This window comes from Myiozetetes cayanensis, unplaced genomic scaffold (genome assembly GCF_022539395.1).
Source record: "Myiozetetes cayanensis isolate MyiCay16 unplaced genomic scaffold, myiCay2020 scf1, whole genome shotgun sequence".
In the NCBI taxonomy this organism is placed as follows: Eukaryota; Metazoa; Chordata; class Aves; order Passeriformes; family Tyrannidae; genus Myiozetetes; species Myiozetetes cayanensis.
In genome coordinates, this window is record NW_026086604.1 from 52249096 (window position 1) to 52271347 (window position 22252).

The 22252-nt window shown below is 37.9% G+C and overlaps 1 protein-coding gene across 2 annotated transcripts in view; it reads left to right on the forward strand.

The window, feature by feature from the left end:
* The window catches only part of LDLRAD4 (low density lipoprotein receptor class A domain containing 4), a 281846-nt gene that overhangs the window by 5011 nt on the left and 254583 nt on the right, over positions 1-22252 (forward strand). The gene's annotated exons all lie outside the window — the stretch shown is intronic.

A 22252-nucleotide genomic window follows, 5' to 3' on the forward strand; every position in this document is an offset into this window, starting at 1 on the left:
AGATGTTTAGTGTTAGAGGTTGAATCTGACTGAGCAAAATTAGTTGCGTTCTGAACCGAACATTATTTCAGACTTTTAAGGGACGAACATTTTCAGCATTTTTCCCAGGCTTTAGTCTCTCCCAGCCAAAAAAACATTGATCCTCTGTAGACAAATTTATAAATAGACATTTGGTTGGTAGGCATGCCTGAAAATATTTTTTTAATCCAAAATAATTCTAATAGTTTTTTTGCACATGGCTGAATTTGGAAACATGTATGCGTATTACTTGCTTTTCAGTACAGGTTTCAGTTGTGTGTTTTACCATTTTGGAAAACTCCTCCTCTCTAGAGAAATTTTCCTCACTAGAATAGTGGTGTGTACTTGATGAGTGCTGTTGGGTAGTACTAAATGGAAACCCAGATGCTCCTATTTGATTTTGTTTGGTTTCACTAAGGTGAGTTGAAAAATGAAAATATTAAAGTCATTGGACTTCAGTGCTGGTTGCAGTGGATAAAAGGACAAGTACATTTTGCCAGTTGCATGGGGATCTTTAGAAAGTTTTACCTGTGTTGACACTGACTCTTGGCTGTCCATAGGACAGGGAAAACAAATGATGAGAGTGGTGGACTGTGTACCTACTTCTCTAAATTAGCGTGTGTAGAAAAGATGCACTGCTCAAATACTGCACGTGAGAATGGAGTGGTTGATTAAGTGTCTATAGGAATGTGATTGTGTTTCCATCTCCTAGTGTTCTTGATTTCTTCCATGCTAAACACCTTTTTTGTTGAAAATTGGTAATAAATCTGCTTCTGGAAAAAGGTAGTCATGATAGTGAACTTGTATTTCCTGTAGGAGATGAGTTTGGAGATTTCGATTCTTTTTGAATTCAGTATTTCATTTAGTTCCTATGTTCTTTAGTTGTAGAAGAGGCACTGACCTTTGGGAAAGATGTGCTTTTTTGCATATTTGTATGATAAATGTCTTGAGGTTTGTATGATTCTGTCATGACATTTGATCACAGAGTGTATTTCAGTTGTGATTTTAGAGGACGATACAAAATTCTTTTAGAGTTTCTGTTAGGAACAAATGTTAATGCTTAATAAAAGAAGTTCTAGAATCTCTCCCATATTGAGAAGAGACTGGAAAACAGTATTTTCTTCAGGATAAACCCTGAAGTTTACTCAGAATTCTAAAATAAGTGTTGACTCATATGCCTAGTATTATCTAGCATATGCCAATATAAGACTACTGTGTTTTGTCTTTAATTTTCATCAGTACTTGCAAGCATCTTCAAACAGTACTCTGTTTTTTAAACACAAGTTGCACTCTTCTTGATTTCAAAGATTATTGGAAGGAAAAAATGATTCTTTTTTAATTACCTCTTTATGCTGTGTGGCTGAGCCTATTATTTTGTTTTCTCACACCTGTAACCTACTTGTTCTTCGTTTCACAGAGGGAAAGGAGGGGGCAGTCTGTGACTGAGATATGAAGCAATCTCTTTAACAGCCGCCTTCTTCCACTGAGACTTTCATGAAATTTTTACTGTGCATTAATTAAGAGTGATCCATTATTACTTTGGACTTGTAAACACCTTTAAACATTCCATTAGGTGTTAATGACACACGAAGCAAGAATTAATGGATTTGTTAGCCCTGTATCTAGTCGGGATGTACTTAGTATATATAATTGCCTGAATGTAACACTGTTTCTTAAACTGTTGGGTGTAAATGGTATTGCTTCATTTTCTGCTTTTGCTTACCCATTAGTTATTGGGTCAAGTGATGCTAATTCGTAGAACATATTTTGGACCGCATTATATAGAACGTCAGCTGGATGTTTGCCATAGTTTGCTTGGGATTTTCGTAAGACAAAAGTGAGTTCCCTGGGTTCTGCCCCATGGGTCAGAGTTTAGGAGCACAGCAGAAGGTGTGGGAGAGAAAATGTGAGGAACGCTTATAAGTAACCTAACTTAGTCTCCATAGCTGTTGAAATGGTGCCTTCTGTGAAATACCAAATTGGTGTGTGTTCTTCCCTTACGATTTCACCTCAGCGGCTGGCTGGTTTTGTAGGTTTTGCTTAACTAGTGCTGAGCAAAATGAAATGGCAGGTCTGTAAAAATGCATGCAGGTAAGATTCGGTACTCCTAAATTAAAGATTGCACCTGGTCATATAAAGCTAGACTTGGGCTAACTGATAGCCTCTGCTGGCCAGCACAGCGGTATAGATGTTTTGTATTACAGAAGGTTTCCACTGACTAAAGTTCCTCACCGAACTTACTTGGGTACTGGAGGCGAAGAGGAAGGGGGTTCTATGAATATTTCCAACATGGATGTTACCTGTTTTTTTTGACCCTCTCACATTCATCTTACTGTTTTAATAACCGTCCCAGCATGTTTTTAGAAACAGGTCATTTGAGATAAAGTTTTCGCAATGCGCCATTTTCACTTAAAATGTCTTAAAGTATGAGTTATCGTCATTTAATTGGGAAGCCTCTAACACATGATCCATCTATCCAATTAAAGCAGCTTGCATAATGCTGAATACAGGTACTATGTGGTGTCTACTTTTACATAGTTTATAATAATAATTAAAAAAAAAAAAAAAGCTGCCATCTGTTGAACAAAAACACTGCCAGTGTTTGTCAAATGTGTGCTTTATCTGACCTGTTCTACTTAGCACCTTATGGCAAAGCTTTCTCATAAAAGCATTCTACAAATATTTTTATTCTTACAGTGCCTTATTAGATTAATAACAACAGTGGTATAACTTTTTAGTGTAGGGATTAATGTACCAAGTATTACAGAGATAAACCTCTCTTTAGTTGCAAGAGGAAGTCACCTGCAGTTAATACAAAGATGAGAATTGTAACTTGCAGCTGTAGGTGAAAATCACCGTTCTATTATAATGATCTCTGCAGCCTTTTGATGAAAGCAGCTGGAATAAGGTAAATTTTCTACAGCAGAAAGCTCCAATAATCTATGTAGACTGCTCTCCTTTTTCTCATGGATGGTGGCTAGGCAAGTAGGTAAATTTCAAGAAAGGAATATCATAGTGCTGATGTGTGTTATTGCTGATAATGCATAGTAACGAGTTCAGAAGTGTCTGGTTAATGATTCTTAATTTTGTTTGAAAATTGCATAAAAGCATAGCAGACCAAAAGGAATTAAAAGAAGTACAGAGAGGAATAAGAGGGCCTCTGTAGAGTGGGAGTTAGGTGTGTAAGGTATTCTGAAAGTGTCTTTTGAAATGTTGAGTCTCTCTTCAGTTGAATATGCAACCAACAACAGACTCTGCCTTTTCCCATTCCCTGTTTTCCCCTGGGTATTATTAGAGATTGGAGATAAAAGCCTTTAATCATGTCTGCATGGAGACACCAGAGCAAATCACTTGAAGTGTTGAGTCAGGACGTATATATTAAAGTACGTTAAACTTGTGTGTGAATACTCTGTTGAATATAGAACAGCCTTATATATTTAGCTTGAATCAATCAAAGGTCATTTTACATCTGATGGAGAACATAATTTAGAACATAAGTTAAATTACAGTGATCTAAAACCATCTGTGAATGAATGAGAGGCTCTTGACATAGATGTTTACCATGTTGTAACTTCAGGGTTTTTTACTATACTTGATTTATCGCAACTTTCCTCCGTGTCACTTGTTATTGATCAGTTCTCATGATGCTGCCATTAAGAGGCATCTTTGGATGGAGCTAATTGCAAACTTTCAAGTGAATGTAATTTATTCAGAAAATGGCAGTTCATTGAAATTGGGATGTTTCTTTGCAAATATTTTAGATCTGACGAGCTTTTGAAATCAAAATAAGACACAACCTCTCTTTGATTCCTGGTAAACTTGTTTTGGCCAGAGGCCTGGCGTTCTCAGGCTTCCTGTCATAGAGCTAAACTGTCAAGGATCCCACTTTGTGACCAGGGATGCTATGATTTTAGAAACATGTGGTTTCGTTGGATAGCCTGCAAGAGAAGTGTGCTGCAAAGTCACGGGCTGAAGAAATCCATGTGGACTCGCTTCATATTTGGGGACCTGCAGTCATCCTGTATATCTACTATTTGAAACTGTCGGTCTTTTAAAGATTAAACTAAGGAAAAAAAAAGTTCTATTTGACAGTTTTAAAATTGAAGCCTTCAGTTGGTAGGAAATTAGGAGTTTTATGGCATTTGTCTGCTTTGAGACAGATTAATAATATTGGAGAATATCTTGCAGCCCAGAAACCGTCTGGTTCTAGTCAGAGCTATGTTTTATTATGCTTTTGTGGATGCCAGTTAATATCTCTCTTCCCCTTTTTTTTTCAATCTGGAGTTCATCTGATGGAATATTTCAGGGGAAACCAAACCTCGGTTGCCTGAAGTCTTTGATTTACCCTTTGTCATGTCAGCCCTGACCACAGAGGTTCGCAAGTTGCACTTCCCCGTGTCTTGCACAGGAAGACGTACATGAAGGAAAGAATATCCTGAAGCTTTTACATGCCAGCACATTAAAATGAACAGTGAAGCATATATTCTTCAGGGTTCTGAGAAAGAGGGGAGATAGTTGTCATCTGTTTTCCTGTTTTGTCCAGCTGAACTTATCTCCCAGAGGGAGCTGTGCTGCAGAGAGGAGGAACTGTCCAGCTGAAGTAGTTGCAGATGTAGTTTACATAGGTAGAAATTCTATTCTACCTGCACTCTTTTGTAAGTGACCCTTACAAAATTGAGAGTTTTCCTGGACATTCCTCTTGAGCTTCATGGTGTGATGGAGGTAGAGATTAGGAAAAGGCTAACCTTGTCTCTTTATTTATAGATGTTCCATTTTATAAGACAGTTCAAGGGTTACTGTATTCACCGTGTCGCACAAACCTTCTGAACTTTCAATTGGTCAAGAAGATAAAAGCTGTGAAGGAAAAGTTGGGAGAAAATCTGATTTCAATACATTTAAATTACTTTGTGGTTGAAGATACTGAAAGCACAGTTGTCCATTAAAAAAAAATACAAGACAAAGTAATTATGCTGTATTAGCTGTTGTACATTTAGCTGATTCTTCCAAGATGTTTGCATGCTTGTTAAGGTTATGGCCACTGCAGTAGAGAGAGAGAAATTTTAGCAGCTTAAGCATCTCCCCAGTCATGAATGTAGAGAATACCTGATGTATTCCCAGAGTCAGTGAGTTGATATTGTTTTGAAATTGAAAAGTTTTTCCACAGAGTTATAGTAGTAAGATGTAATTTTCTGGGTTTAGATAGTACAGCAGTACATATTAGAGATGAGAAAATATGTAGCAGGTCCTCTTCCTGACACCTTGAGTCTTACATTTGGGTGAGTTAAGGAGTAAAATTCTTACTGGATGCTAAGGATAGTCTCTTTTTACAGTGTAAAAGTGTCAAAAGAGTATTTTTTCCTACTTCTGACCTTGATGGGTAAAATATGCCGTAGTACCCTTATGTACTTGAGATGTTCTCAGGTATCCCTGACACCAAAACAAATGCTGTGTGCAACTGGTTCTGTTATCTCCCAATCTCCCACATATTTCTACCAGTTTTCCTGTTGCTGCTGTGGCTAGACTTCTCTCTCTCTCTTTTTTTTTTTTACCTTTGGGTAGTCCTTTAGGATACACACATATCTGTAATGTCTAAATGGCTTCCTCTTCTTGCCTTTCCCCTTCCATCCCAAGCAAGAAATCAAGAAATTCCAGATGGAAGCTCTTTGGTGTCAGTAACAGCTGTACAGCAGATAATTTTTTGCATCCTTAGAGCTGTAATATTTGTAACTCGATATATGTAGTTATGATATACATTTACATTAAGGATCTTCTGGTCTTTTACGTTTCCTCAAGGCTCTTCTAATCATTCTTGATACAGCGTTTTGCCCTATTTTCTGTTCCTGGTTAGAAATGGCTTCTTTCAACATAAAGAAGTTAAGATATTCTGTTGTAAATTTGATTTTTAGGAAGCCTGAATATTTTAGAGTCCTGTGTTGTGATTCAAAAATTGTGCTCCGTTCTTTCATCTCTAGGATTTATAATAAGGTGTCAGCAGTGATCTAGTCCATCTGGGAGCTTGCATCAATGCTTGGGAGAGCCATATGTGTCTGCCTCAAACAAGGCTATAGAAAAGTGTTCCACTAGCAACCAAGATGTCATCCATCTGCTAGACAATCCTGTAGCTAGTTAGCTTAATGACGTATTTATTTGACTAGATGTTTCTGCGTAGCAGACTCCAGCTTTCCTCCCTGTTCAAATTAATACCAAAACCTCCTTTCTCTGGAGAAAAGAAAAAAACACACACAACTGCCCATTCTGAAGAACGTCAGGACGTTTGAGGCTTGACGGATTTCACGTGTTTATCTGCCTCAGGATGCTGCACTCCCAAATGCCGAGCGAGCACCTTGTTAGGAGATGGCTCCAGCCTTCCTGTGCGGGGAGCCCCTGCGGCGCAGGTGTCTGGTGGCAGGAGGGATCAGCAGACTCGATGCGAGGCCCGGGTGACCTTAGATGCGTGTAGAAATCCAATCATGCTGCTCCTACTTTAGGGTATTATTTTAGCACATGGAGCTGTGCGAGGATTTCCTTCTGCAGCGGTCAGAGCTGGAATTGTCGTAGTAAACATTTATTCTGCTAGACAGAATAAACCCCGTGATTATTTCACTGGGTGACTTTAACAGAAGCGTTTGTTCAAGATGAAGCGGTTTGCAGGCTTCAGCATGCATGGTCTAGATGTTTGTATTCTCAGATGGCCCCGCAAAGTCAGAGCTCCAGGAAATGTGCTGGAAATATACTGTGGGAAGACCAGCTCTGTAAACTTTGGATGCTCCACATTCTTGGTGTGGTACAATAGAACACATTAGGGCTGACTGTCATTGATTTCTTATTTTTCCAGACACTATCCTACTCTTTTAGTTTCTTTTGTAGTCCAGAGAGGCCGAGTTACTGTTGCAAATTCTAGTCTGATCTGATTTCTAATCTGTCGATGAGTCAGAGTTGAGTTGAGAAGGAGACAAAACAACAGGAGAAATGCAAATTTAGATGTGAAGAATGTTTTCTGTTAATGGCATTTATATTAACCTGTGTTGAGGCAATCTGGTGAATTTAATGTGGAAAAATGCATACGTGTATTCAGGCCACTCTGGAATCAGATCCATCTGTAAATCTTCATCCGTGTCTTGTAAGGGAGCTTACATTCAGCTTCGCATTGATTTCAGTGGGAATAGAGAGACTGTTGCAGCCTTTTCTGGATGCGACTGTTTGTACGATTGAGGCCAACACGGTGCTATCTACTGAGTTTGGTAAATTTTACCTTACAGATGCTGTTAAAAAAATAGCAGGCACGGATACAAATACTTAGTGAACTTCAAGGGGGAAAAAAAATAACGGTAGTCAATGGCAGTCCTAAATAAGGCTGAAAAACAGATCCTAAATAAGGCACAGAAAAAAATTTGCTTTCTTGGCTGTACACTAGAGGCCTCTCTTCTTACAGGTGTAAAAATTTTTTTTTCTCTTTTTTTTTTCTGTGAGCACAGTAGCAGTTCTAAACTAAAAAAGTAGGTGAAAGTAAAATCAGGACAATTCCATGGAGGAGTGTAGAGATTGAAGAGGTGAACTGTACTCACTCTTTCTTCATCTTCTAATACTACAAAGAGAATAATTCAGGTCAGAAGGAACCTTCTGGAGTTCTTGTCCAACCTGCAGTAGTAGGACTAAGGCTTTTCTGAAGAAATACTTTGAATCTAGAAATTGTTATTTAGATCTTAATATTCAGAACTCGATTTTTTTTTTCATATGTTTTGAATTGCTTGTGTTTGGGCAGAAGTGCAGTAAAGGTCAAGTAGAAGAAATTAAAGTATGAAAAAAGAGAACTTAATTCTAAAGATATTAAGTAAGTGCCAAAAAAGAGCAAAATTGACACAAACTCTAGTTGTGTGGGAGGGAGTGACCATCTCATGAATATCTGAAAACTGTTGCATGTGTTTAAAGTAAGCAACACTTTTTATTTCCTTGAGATGTTGTAGATAATTGGTAAAGAATGTTGCTGTTTACCTTTTGAGAAGGGAAAGAGATGACAATTCTTCACTGATATGAACTTATGTATATTTATTTGTATTGCTTTTGTCTCAGGGCTACTTGTTAAATAAAATAAAAGCAGAGCATCCACATCACCTTATAAAAACACAGAAGTCTTCTCAGAGGTAACTCTGACAGATCAAAATAACTTTGAGTAGGCTTTTGGAGAGAAAGGAATTTTACGTCTTGCTGAAAAGCTTACAGGATCAAAACTTGATTGCTTTAAAACACAATGAAAACAGCATTTTTGTACTTTTCCACAGAAATTACATTTCCATTGGATCAATATGGTCTTTAGTCTTGTATGATATCATGCAAAAGAAATTAAAAATATCAGAAGTCATAAAGCTATGAAATATTGTAAAGTTTCTACCTCTTCAGTTTTTATTTTATTATTGGTGTCATCAAAGGATAATTTGCAGGAAATATTTCTGTTTTGGTGCATTGGATTTTCTGATGGAAAACAGATCCACTGGAGTATTTCTGACAAGAATTGATAACTCCTTGTTTGGGAGCTTTGCTTTTTTTATTTAATTACATTTATTTGGTTTGGGCTTTTTCAAGTTCCTTTTCTTTCTTTCTGTTTCCACTGCAAATTTGGAACTTGATTAGGAAGGTTGTAAAAACTCTGTTGTTTTGAAGATTCATTCTGTTCTGTTGTTTCATTCTCTTAGTGGTTTTTTTTACTATGTAAGAGAATATATTAATGTACAGAAGAAGATGGAGCATCTCCCTGGTTGATCTCAGCTGCTGGATATGCTTTGTCTGACTCGACAGCTAGCAATATTAATCTTCTTCATTTCTTACATGTACAGATACTGTACAAGACCTTAATTATTTTTTTTTTAATCTCCTACTGCTGATTTCCCAGTCCTGTTTACCTGCTGCTAGTCCTATGTAGTTTAATGCTTCCTGCAAATGGAAGGAGATTTATACAGAGCCATTTTGAACCCACTTTATGTTTCTGTTCACTTAAAATTGAGGCTAATAGTAAACCAAAGGAGCTTTTGCTTCTGAAGTGTGTAGCGCTGGCTATGTCAGTTCTTTGTTCCGTTGGCAAGTGTTTTCCTTCTTCCAGCGCTTCGTATGTGTGGATGAGTATGTTTTTCCTGTCCAGTGATACAGAAGTGCTGTCTTGCAAAAGAAGATTATGTGCTTGACATCTACTGAAGTAATTAACATAAAACTGGGCTGTCTTGTCCAATTTAGTTTCTGTATGCTAAGATAGCGTTTTAACACACAATGATAAAAAATAAAGGGGATGCAGGAGGGTGGTATATCTTCCTGGAATAATTTGTGCAATGCTTATTGCTTGGATCTCAGAGTCATAGTTTTAAATCCTTGTATTTGGATATTCAGAATAGTTAAGTTAAAAAAGAGATGAACGATATTTTGACTTGAGAAAGTCCTTATGCTGAGTGGTTTCTGTTTGGCACTATTTTGTGTTATAGCCTTTATGCTACTTAAATTAAAAGAAAAGACTTAGAAAACAAGTGAAAAAGAGCGTCTTTGACTTTTGCCTTGAAAGCTTGAGCATGTGATAGGCCTGAATGCTGTAAAAGCCAACAGGCTCATTTCAACATTGGTTATCGGCAGCTAAACGTTGAATACACAATTAAGGATGGACACAGTGTCCAGTGGATGGACATAATGTACTTCAGTAGTGGAACAACCTGAAGTGAGTTATCACATCAAAGTCTGACGCACTAGAAATGGTAAATGATACCAAAACACTGGCTTTATTTTCACGTACCTTGCTATTTAGGTCTGCCAAAGCAATTAGCCACCTTTTACATTTCCATTTAGCTGTCTGATTGCTGGCACGGTATAATTTTTTTGTTCGAGCTTTTTCATATCAAAGTAAATTACGTGCTACAGGGTGCATTTGTTTTGTGAATGTCACTTTTACAGTCAAAACCTTATATGCCGCTGGATAAACACGTCATGTTGTAATTAGGTATGTCTGTGTTCACCAAAACTGTGTCACAATGTAAAACCATCAGATTAATTAGAGTTTGATTAAAGTGGCACAAGTGCCATTATGCAGTCTCCTTTGTACTGGTTTTGTGCCTATGCTGTGAACACTGTATTCCCTTTGTAGTGTCAAATGGTCCTGCAAAGAACTGGCCATGAAATTTTTTTTTTTCTTTCATTTTTTGTAATTAAGAATAATTGTTGAGCAATTATTCATGTTAATACCTGTCTGAAAACTTTGCTTTATCTGTTAATGTTAAATAAAAAAGTTACTGATGTTATTCATGCTTTCCATCTTCTCTTTAGATAACCTGTAAAAGGTAAATGGTAAAAATACAATATCCTATGTAATTGAAAGTTTACTGGTAAAATGGGGTAGAATAATACAGATAATGCAAAACCCAAACATGCTTATAATGCTTATAAATATGTTAATTAGCATATAGAAAACTTGAAATAAAAGTTCATAGATATTTGAAATCCAGTATGAACTGCATCAAGGATGTAAAAAAAATCCCAGCAACATTGCAGAGGCTTCTAATTAAAAAAAAAAAAAAAAAAAAACCACGATTTATCTTTTTGCATGAACAGTGTGAGATTCATACTATCTCAAGTGTGAGATTCATGCTATCTTCCTTTTAGGAAGGAATAAGACTCTATTTCCTGTCCATGCATTAGTTAATTAAACTTGCTGGTGTAGAATATCATCTGCCAGAACCACCACGATGACTTCTAGATCTTCTTGTCACTGTTACTTTAATTTTCCTCTCACTGCTGTTCAGGCTATTTCTCAATCCATGTCCACATATTTTGGGAATCTTAGCTTAGTAAGAGTTTCCTGGGTGCCAGGTCTGAATTTGACTTTGTGAATATTCATGTAGCCTTCTTGAGTAGGTCACTTACGGGCTCTCTAAGGGATGTAGAGCTCATGCCATCCTGCCAGTGCAAGAAACGTTGCCATGATGGCAGAGAAGTGGCAAACTTTGCCACCTGTTTGTCACCAACTTTGCTCTCACTTTCATTGAAAACTGCGAAGGGGGTCAGACATGAATTGTTAACAGGCAATGCTGCTTATTTCACTGCAAGAGAATAGTTTGGTCCTGTGGTTTGAATTCTACATTTAAAAAACCCCAAAACATAAAATTTCCCAATGACCTCTTCCCAATAATAACCCCAAGTCCAGGTTAACAGTTGTCATGAAAACGGGGAAAGTGGAAGAGATGGAAGTTTGATTATCAACCAATACACAGTGAAGTGTTTTCCCTGATGAGTACTTTTTAGATATTTTAATTTTTACAAAACATGATTTTCCTCTCTCCCCAGTTCTTTTCAACTTAACAGATGATTGAGCTTAAATTAAGTAATTCCTAGGTATGATTTTCAGGGAAGCAAATTTACTGGTCCTGACTCTGCAGGAGTCCTGTGCTGATGGCTGGCTGTATTAACTGGCAAGAGTACTGTTCTCAAGTGAGATTATAACCAAGAAAATGTGTTGACTACTCTCAGTACGGATTCTCCTTTTATACCCAAGTCTGTGTTTGTAACTGAAAGTGTGGGATATATTCAAATTTGAACTTCTGTTCATGTCTGTGAAGGGGGAAATGTCCTTATGTTTTATGTGACTGCATATTGTGTCTGTGCAAATATAAGTCTTCTTGATGTGAGGAGAGTTATTGAACACATCAAGATTTGCTGCGTAGAAAGCTTTAGGAATGCTCATCTTGGTATTTTATGATTTCTGGTGTGTGTAAGAAAAAAAACTTCTCTAACTCAAGGTTAGTAGATTGTGTAGAAGAATCCCAGTAGCTATGTGGTCTTTTGCTTGTCGCTATTTGAAAGGGAAACGTTAGCAGTGTAATTTTAGCAGTGCTCACAGATCTGTGGTGGTTTTCTTATATTTTATGCCAGATATAGAAAAAGATTAATTTGCTTTCAGGAGGAAGGAGTCTTCTCTTCTAAAACCAGGACCACAGGGACATTAATACAATGTGACAATATTGTTCATTGCTCAAGCTTAGGAATTGGTATATTGTGAGCATCTAAGAATCTTGTTTCATTGTTAGGCATCAAAAAGTGCATTGTTTAAAGTTGAAATTTTGAATTTTGTATGATATTCACAATGTATTAATAAAAATACTGAAAGAAGCGGATGACTTTTAACAATAAAAAAGGAAAAATGTATTCTTTAAGTCTTAATATGAAATGATAATTAAAAACAACAACCGAGGCAACTGTAACCTTCTTCGTGATATGTAGGGTTCAACCTGTGGTTAGAAGGAAATATAGAAACTTAAAGGAAAAGAAACATTTCTGAATAGATTATCACTGGCCCTGTTTAATGCAAAGAAGTGATTGATTCAGAAATTAGAGAGGTTACTTTGCCACATGTTGAAAATAACCTGTGAGATAAAAATAAAAGCACAGTACTTAAAGAGTAGAGACCAGAAGATTTAATCCAGAAGATTTAAATCTTACAAACGCGTGTCTGATGCCTTCACTGAGCTGAGGAGCTGTTCCAACATAGGTATGCAGGCAGTATATCCCTGGAAATGCAAATCTGACAAAATGCATGTTGTCCAAGAGGACTGTTTCCAATTTGCCAGACAACTTCCCGGTGTATCCCTCAGGATGGCATACGGAGGAGATTATTTGTGACTGATGTTCTGTTCTTCCCTTCTCTTCTCTTCTCTACTTGCCTTGCCTTCTCTACTGAGTTTTCCTGCCAGTGAGCTATTCTGGTTCCCTGCAAACTGAGTTAACAAGAGCTAATATCGGTACTTTCAGGTAGTTTATTCCCATCTGCTCTTGCAACAAAATAAATGTTCTGACTAAATAAGTATTTATGAAGCATTCCATCAGAGGGGAAAGATTGCAACTGAGGTTGGGGTTTAGGATTTACAGTTGCTTTCTCTTAGGTTAAAACAAGTGTCTATTTAGAGAGACAAGGAGATAAAAGGCAGAAGATGACTGCGTAGGGGAGCTGTATGTGCATGGATACATACGTTATATATAAAGAAAAAATTAGTCACGTGGATCTTTAAAGTCAAGTGACTAATGCTGTCTGACTCTAAATCCTTTAGAGTATTCTGTGCACAGTTACCCTTGAATATCCTTACCTCTGTACTCTTCTGTTCTCCTGTGCTGAGTGAGTACCAGTCAGGTGGGAAAAATGCTTTGGGCAGTCTGTTATGATGTTGTTTCAGCCTGTAGCTCGTGTAGACCTCAAGGTGATTAGTGAAAGGGAGCACATTACATCTGCCTTCCAAGGAGATGTGTGTTGTTTTGTCTGTATACATGCAAACAGTCACACAGTGAAAAGTCTGAGCCTGGGATTAAGAAGAGGATATCACATTATTTCATTATGTTGGTCTACTGTGGTTGGTTGTTTTTCTTAATACAAAACTCTTATTTTGAGGGAAAAGTAGAATGTAAGAAAAGTAGATGTAAAGCCTAGTAAAACTAGGTTTTACAAAAGCTAACCTACATATTGTCAGGCTTTCCTAGTGGTGACTTGTGGACATATAAAATCTTCTGAGTTATAGATCTTGGGTGTGACTCATGTTGCAATATGTTTATTGCTATCATGCTTACATTACATAGTCAAAAAAAAAAAAGTCTAAGCGTCTATTCCCTTTCTCTCTTGATATCAGACTTGACCAAATTTTGGGAGCATATTCCTTTTTTCCTTGCACTTCTTCATGGGATGTGTTCGGCACCTAACTGTTGTGTTCCTTTGACTTCCATTTCTCTGGTAACACACATTCATTGCATTATGATGGTTTTGGGGCGTTTTTCCAATAGATATCTCTGGTATGTAAAAGATATCTCTGATACGTAAAATCCAATTTTTGTCTATTGAAACGTGTACTTTCTTCAGTTGTGTTACACATACCATTGTACTTTGTACACATACATTGTACTTTGGAGTGGCCATTGTAGTCAGGTATTGCACAGAAGTCCAGCAGGGCAGCAGATCTTGTGTAAGGTGGATTGCTCCTTGAATCCTTCCTGGTTTCTACTAGGCGGATCATTCAGAAATAGCCAGTCTCCTTGGTTTGATTGCCATTGTTCTGGTGGCAACCTGACCCTGCCCTCAGGAAATACTCTAATTTCCTGGCTATAGACATGGCCAATCTGGTGAACTTTTGATGTTGAATGTGACATTTTACTGATAGTTAAAGCATTTTTGTAGAAGAGGAAACTGTTGTCTTGACAACTAAACTCCAGCTAATAATAGATAAGTAAAGAAACCAGAAGTCCAAATATATCATAATTCTTACAAAATTCAATCTTATTCTTGAGTCTAAAAGCTGATCTCAACACAAATGTGTTTGTGTTTTAGATCTGTAGCATAAAGAGCTCAGACTTCACTGTGGCACAGTAGTTTATGGTAGATTGCAGATTGGGAATCATCATGTCAATCCAATGTACTGTATATGCTTCAGAAGAACCCTAGCTTTCACTTGGTGAGCCAAGGATTTGGACTCGCTGTGATTTTTATCCTGCACTAGAGGATTAATAATTTCCTTTTCCTCCCCCACTTACTCTCTGAACAATTTAAAGTTCAATTTCCAATATGATTTGTTTTCTTGTTCAAAGTTAATACAGTAGAAGCAATGGCATATGTGACAGTTGCAAACATTGGAAAAACTGTTTACATGTTTCATTTTACTATTTCACTTTAGTTGGTTTTTTGTTTTCATTGAGCCTATTCCAGTTCTTTTTAAGATGAAAGGCACTTACCTAGTCTTCATTAGCTTGCGCTTAGTGTGTAGTAACAAGTGCTTATATGGAACAGTATATGAACAATATACAAACTTTTATTCAATAGAATATTAGATTTTTATCTATATTTGTTCCTTTTTTTTTTTTTTCATTCTCCAGAAGAGCCAGATAACTCCTCATCATTTGTGTTGTGCTAATCCTTCTTCCCAGAGCAGGGTGTGACTAGACCTTAAAACATGGACTTAAGTTCTGATCTTCATTCTTAGAGGAACAGCAGCTCTGGCTCAGCATTAAGTTGTTCCTCTGCATATAGAGTGCTTTAGAAGAGGTAGCATGAAGAATTTATAGCAGAAATCACGTGTAAACATCATGTTCAGTTAAGGCACAAAAACTCAGGAAGACTCTTAAGTTACCTGAAGAACTTATCTGGAGTGGAGAGAAAGGACTGTTAAACAGCGGTAAAAACATCCTCTGTGGGACTGCGTTTTGGAGTGGGAGTTGGTGTAAACGAGTTTGGACAAGCTCCCTTGTTGTGGTTCCATCTGTGGTTTTAAAAGAAAGATTTAATAGTGGGATCTATTTTTTTTTTTTTTAAACCGTTTGTGAAAGAAAGGACATTGTATTTAAAATCACATGTGCTGGTAACATTACTCCTCTGCTGGAACTGTGAGAGATGAGCTCTGAGAGAATCCCTTTTATTACTAAATGGCTTTGCTTGGAGACACATCATTCATTTTGTTTGAAAAGCTGTAAAAGTGTGAATTCAAGAGGAGTTAAGAGGAACATTAATTAAGTTAATTCACTTAAATAGAACTTTTCATCTTTTTTTTTTTTTTGTAGATGATTCTCTGGACTGTCATGATACCCAAGACCTTAAAGTCTTAATGAAAATAACTAGGTTGTATGGACGAAGAACTTAAGTCTTCTAGGTTATGCTTAATACTTTAATTTATATGCCTTCGAGACTAGTATCAATCAGCTTGAGAGAATGCTTTTCAGATAAAAGGTGTCTATAGTGTTTAACTGCACAAAATACTTCCTAGTGATCTTCAGGAGAAAAAAAAATGCAAAAATAAACACTATTAAGTAAAAATTAGTGTAGAGAGGAAAATTATATGCTCAAATTATAACGGACTGAGAATCTGAGTAGCTGAGGTTTCCTGTTGTTTTTAGTTAGGTAAGACTATTCCAGTTGATCGTAACTTTCTCAAATATGACCCATTGGAGCAAAAATTTTCCATCCTGGCTATATTATTTGGACTTATTATTTGGGCTGGAAAGCTGAGATGCAAAAAATCGGTGGAAGCATTTCTGAGCATGAATTTAGGAAAGAAAACGACCACTGTTGTCTCAGGGGGAAGGTCTCAGCCATTCATGACTGTCTTAGAGGGAAGACTTTACATTTGGTGGTTGAACATTGCTGGGGCTGGGCTAGGACAGCTGTTGCAGTGCTGTGCTTTGAAGTGGGTTACTGAAAGGGTCTGGATTTAGACTAAACCTCCAAGTAGGAACAGGAAGGGAGTTATGGCTAATGCAGGTTGTTCCCAGCATCTGATTTAAATGCAACCCTGCAAGCGGTTCTGGAGGCATGACTGGAGTTGGGGAAGAAGAGGAAGGGTTAGCAGTCTGCTGGGAATGGAGTGGCCAGCAGGAGTGAGAATCTCTCAAGCAATCTCCGCTGATGAAGCCACTGTTCCATCTAGAAGGGCTATCATAGTATGTTTGGCTTGGAACCATCTTGTTGAAGAGAATAAACTGTACTTAAATGATGATTTCTTGCTAGGTTGAATCTCACCATCAGCACTTTGGGAGCACATATGTGTGTGTTCTGGGGTCTCGGTCTGCCCCAGATGTATGGGAACACAGAACCCTCATTTGTTTGGGGATAATATCTCTCCAAGGGTCCTAAGTCCTTCTGAGTGTAAAAAGCTGCAGGAGGCAGAAGGAGGAATTTAAAGAAAAACAACAATAAAAAAACCTATTTAGAAACAAGGAACCTCTATAAATGACCCACTGTGGGACTGGTATTACACAAGTGGTTGTTCAGTTGTGTCAGCAACTGGAAGTACCTGGATTTGGGAGTGAGATGAGGGAGGAGTGATGTGAAGAATAACTATGGAAAAATAACTCCCTACCATACTGCATACTACCATCCAGCATTGGATGGCCTTTTTTTTTCATAACTGACTTAAAGCACATGAAAAAATGTCCCCTTTTGTTTGAGTTGATCTATAAAGTGCTGGTCAATGAGTTCAGTTAGGCCAGGCTTCCATGTAAGGGACTTAGGATGCAGCTGATAAGATACATAGCTTCTAACTCTCTTGCTCCTATGCCATTTGTTAGCTTTATGCTGCACGTTCTTGCAGGGAACTGTGGATTGCTAGTGGGGCTTGAAGACCTGCTGAATCCAGAAACCCCTGGATTTCTGTTGTTTAACAGAGGAAATGGCTATAGGCTAGTAGAATTATTTCACTTTAAGTTGTCAGGCTAAATGCAGAAATAAACATTGCCTGAATGTTAGACCAAGAAATAGAAAACCCAAACATGCTGCTGTAAAGTTAGCCAGTAACCTGAGGGATTTCTCCCAGTAAATAACAACATATGCTGTCATGTAAAAAGTGGAAATGGATCTGGAATGGTTGGTTAAAGCAGACTTCTGTGCATCTGTCACATGGGCTAATAAGTAATTTGTCTTTGTTCTTTTATTTATTAAGGGCGACCCCACCAAAATGTCAATAAATATTTTAGGAATATAGAGGATCCATGTGGTTTTGGGTGGATCAGAGCCAGTGGCATATCTCCATCTTCTGTGATTGTACCAAAGGGAGAAGGAATACTGAAGTTCCAGTGTGTCTTTTGGGTACTGACTTAAAGTACAGTTTCAAGTTAAGGTTATTACTTTTAGATGTAAATGCAGTGCAGAGAGGAACTGACCATCTCTGACTTGCACTGCCATAGAAAGTTCCTACCCACCCTGCAGCTCACGTTTGCAGCGAAGGGAGTAAGTGAGAGGGAAATGAACAGGGCAGAGCAGGGTAGAGACTGACTGAGAGAATGCTGCGGGTCTGAGGTGGATGTGCAGAAACCCATGGATAAACCAGAAGACTAGACCAGTGAATTATGACTGAAAATGTAGATACTATTTAAAAATACCCACAAATGATGGTGAGGCATAGTTCTGTTACATTTTAGTTGTTTTTAATTCTAACTTTCCAAGTCAAGAACATTGGTTATAGGTGACTTTCATCTGTGACTGACTTAGTCACATCCAGTCCAGGCCTGAAAACTCTCACCTTATGTCTGATGTTATGTTTTATTCTTGGGTAGATGTTGTACGCTGGTCTTAGTTCACCAGAGCATTTTGTTCCTTCTGCAATGAAAATGGAGAATTAAATATGAAAATGAGATTCAGAGCAGTCAGTACTATGGCTGTGAAGGAGCAAGTAAAAAAAAGGGGTGTTTTCATTTTGTCCGGCAAATGTTGGGCATTTGCCAAACGCAATGCTAAAAGCTGGAGTCTTGGTGAGAAGGACCACACTGGAGGAGTCTTCTCCAGCAGTGAGTGTCCTCACGAGCTGCTTCTCCTTTCTCTGCCTGTGGCTCTTGTGTCAATTTAAAGAGGAAGGATAGAGAGCCCTTCTCTGAGGCTTGTCTTTACATTGTTCATCAAGGTACTTTCCTAAAAAGTATGACTGGACTTCAGGATGTTAATTTTTCAGAACTTTAATTGCCCTTTGATTGAGTGGTTCTGGTCATTAGTGCAGTTGTAATGGGTTAATGTTCTTTGAGGCTAAAAATGAGTGGCGGTGGTGGGAGAACAGTCGTCTTTCCCCTGTGTCATGCTGTAGACAGACTGCTACTTCTCTTGTCAGCCTCTGATGTAACTTAATTATTTGTAGTGGAATTACTCCTGATTTATAATTAAGTGAGAAGGAAATTGAACTGGACAGTGTGAGAAGTTCCCTGTGTTGTTACCTGCAATTTTGAAGAGAAATGGAAGAGTTCACGTTTTATTACTGCCAGTCTGTCACCTTGAACATGAAATCCTTCTAACTAAGCTCTCTGTCAGAAAAAAAGTTACTGGGTGTGGTGTGTAGGTTCAAGGTTCCTGTTTCTTTAGCCAGTTACTTAAGTACTGTTATAATATTAAGAGGATACCAAAAATTAAGTTGCAGAGTTGAATTCCTTTTCCCCCCCCCCCCCCCCCCCAAGACACACTGTGCTGATATCCTCCAGTATCACCACAGGTAAACCCGCTGTTAATCACTGCAGGATCCTCACTGGTGAGATGGTCATACCAAAGACCTGCCTACTGACTGACTTGTCCACCTTCTGACTTTTGGATTTGCTTTGTCACGCGGGGAGACCATGTTTCATATTTGGCTGGAACTGTTGCGTTATTCTTTTCAACAGATGCTCAGCAGATCTTTTGCTACTTACGTGAAGTGTTACACCACAAGAACCACCGGTGTGAGGGCTTCCAGACCAGCGTATGAAGTGGTGGTTGTATGAACTGTGGGGAGTACAACCATTTCTGGTGTCCCTAGTTGGGTACATGTCCTTTACACAGGAGCAGCGCGGCTCTGACAGTGGAAGCCTCCCATTCACATTTGAAGTTAATTTTAAAGAGGTGCCTGGAAAGAAATTACAGAATATCTGCCATTCCTTGGGGCTTGCATGGAGCTTGTTGTCATCAAGAGTATGCCAAACATGAATTGTTTAATGTAATAACAATCTTACTGAGAGCAGTTATTTGGAAAACTGTGTGTGTTTATACACATACATATGTGAACTCTACTCTGCTGTGGTGAGACCCTCGTGCTGTGTCCAGCTCTGAGATCCCCACATAAGAGGATGGCCACCAAGATGATCAGGGGGGTGGAGCATCTCTCTTACAAAGCCAGACAGAGAGTTGGGGTTGTTCAGCCTGGAGAAGAGAAGACTCCAGGAAGATCTTATAATAGCATTCCAGTACCTGAAGGGAACCTACAAGAGAGCTGGAGAAGGACTTTTTACAAAGGCCTGTAGTGATAGGACGAGAGGAATGGCTTTAAACTGAGGGCCACTTTAGATCAGACATAAGAGAGAAGTTTTTTACAATGAGGGTGGTAAAACATTGGCACAGGTTGCCAAGAGAGGTGGTGGATACCCCAGCCCTGGAAACATCCAAGGTCAGGTTGGATGGGACTCTGAGCAACCTGATCTAGCTGAAGATATCCCTGCCCATAGCAGAGGATTTGGACTAGATGACCTTTAAAGGTCTCTTCTAAATCAAACTATTCTATTTTTCTATGATATATCCTTGTCTAAAAGCTGTTCCTTACTTTTCACTTGGATAAATGCGTTCCTGTCAGAGTGATGGAAAAATGGTACATTTAACAGTTTACTAGGTGCAAATTTTAAAATACGCTTTCTGATAATAAAATATATTTTTGGTAGTGTTTACATGCTGTCACAGAACTCTATTCCCTTGTTTTCTGTAGCTGTTATCAAATGTTTGAGATTGATATGCTTGGGAAGGTGGCGAGGGTGCTATAGAGAAGCTTATACTTGCAATGAAATGTCTGTGCTGGGTGGTTAGAATTTCATTTAAATTTGGTAGAATTTGGGAAGAGTGTTGTGCATCATGTCTGGCGATGTGGGATAACAAACAAATTTCCAGTTATACACAAGGCAGATCCTCAGCTGTTGGAAATTATCACAAAGCAAATTATGCTAATAGAGATTTGGTTATGTTTCTCTGACTAGTTGAAAATCTGTCTTTCTGTCTGTCTGTTCCCAGAGATGCTGCTGTGGTGTCTGTTGGATTTGACCCTTTTTTGTTAAGGAATTCTTGGTGTTTTAAAACTGGTAAATGAGCTCCAGATGAACCTGTCGTCTCAATGAAGTAGTGATTCTCACTTTACTTCTACCATTTCTACATAAGTACAACTTTTCTTCCCGTTGTTTTTCCATTGGCTCCACCAGCATCCTTACAGGTCACACTTCAGCTGACTTAGTCCAGTAGTGCCACTCAAGTTCCATATAAAAAGAGAACAGCTATTGCTCAATCTTTTTTGTAGAAGGGCGATAAAGAACATAATCACGATTTGACAAATTTAGAAAAAGGATGCATTTTATGTGTTAGAAAAATGTCAGATGCTATGTGTAAATGTGGAACTGTCGTTTATATTTTGATTTATTTTTCAAATTTTTATGTCCAGGGTAATTTGAGACCACTTCTACGTGGTTAAAATAATTTAGGCTGTAGATAAGGCACTGTAGATTAGTACTAGCTAAAGATTCAGTAGTGAAAGTTTATATAGGTGACTTTATTTTTGTTAGAGTTTTTGGACTGCAAGTGGCTAATCTTGAGTTCTACACAATGTCATTTACTGTTAGCTTATTCCTAGAAAATTACAAAATTACCATTTTGAAATGTTCTTCTAAACAGTATTAAATGCAAGAGCTAAAAGAAGCAAAGAGAGGTATTGTATTAGAGTAATTCTCAATAAAAATTGATTCAGAACAAAACCATCCTTAATGATAAGTGTCGTTTGAAGATGACCTGTGATTACAACCCACAGTTTTGCTGTCATTTAAGCTAGAGGGGACATGTGTTACTGCCTTGCTCAATTGATGAGATTGGACGGATGATTGAATGATGAGACTGCAAGCCAGGTCTTTAGCTTGTCAACTCGTGCCTAATTCACACTGACAGTGTGCATGGAAGGCAAGTGTCTGTATCCCGTCATATTTAAGCTTCTAGTGGTAGCTTTCTTTCTCTGTTGATGCTGTAGATGCTCCAAAACAGACCAGAGAAGGAAAAGATGGCTGTGGACAGAAATTGGCAATTTTTTTTTACAATGCTTGCCTTTTTTTCCCCCCCATTTCCTTATTTTAGTGTTTCCATGTAGAAATTATATAATAAGGAAGCGTTATCCATTAACAAAAATTTTTAACTGTCTGGGAAAACAGTCTGTGTTTTTATAAAATACTTTTTCAGTTCGCTGCTTGCCTCTGCAGTTTCCAAAGCTTTTTGAATCTTCTATTTTCTCTTTTCCTTGGGATTTTCACATTTCTTCTGTCCCTGCCCCCTTTCCCTCACTTGACTCTCCATGTCATAGATGTTTCTATTGCTGGGAGTTGTGTTGGTACCACTAACAGCTCAAATATCTTAATCAGTTCTATCTACTGCATGGAGCTGGCTAAATTGCAAGTAGTTCCATATACTAAGGCTGCTGAAATCTGTCTAGTAATTAGTGTTTTAAGATGTTTCCTTATTGTATTGTAATGATTTTACCCCTGCTGCTTAGCAGAAGCCTAGTGACAGGAAAAGGAAAGTAGCTGTCTGAACCTGTTTGCTAAATGAACATCAAAAAAAGACAAGTTGTTAAATGATCATCAGAAATGGCAAACATGAAAATGATGCAATGAGAGAAAATAGTTTTAATGTGTTACTAGTATGTTAAAACAATTCAGGTGGAACTCTGATCTTCTAGAAGCCAGTATCATCTTAAGATCTATGGTTTAGATTTTT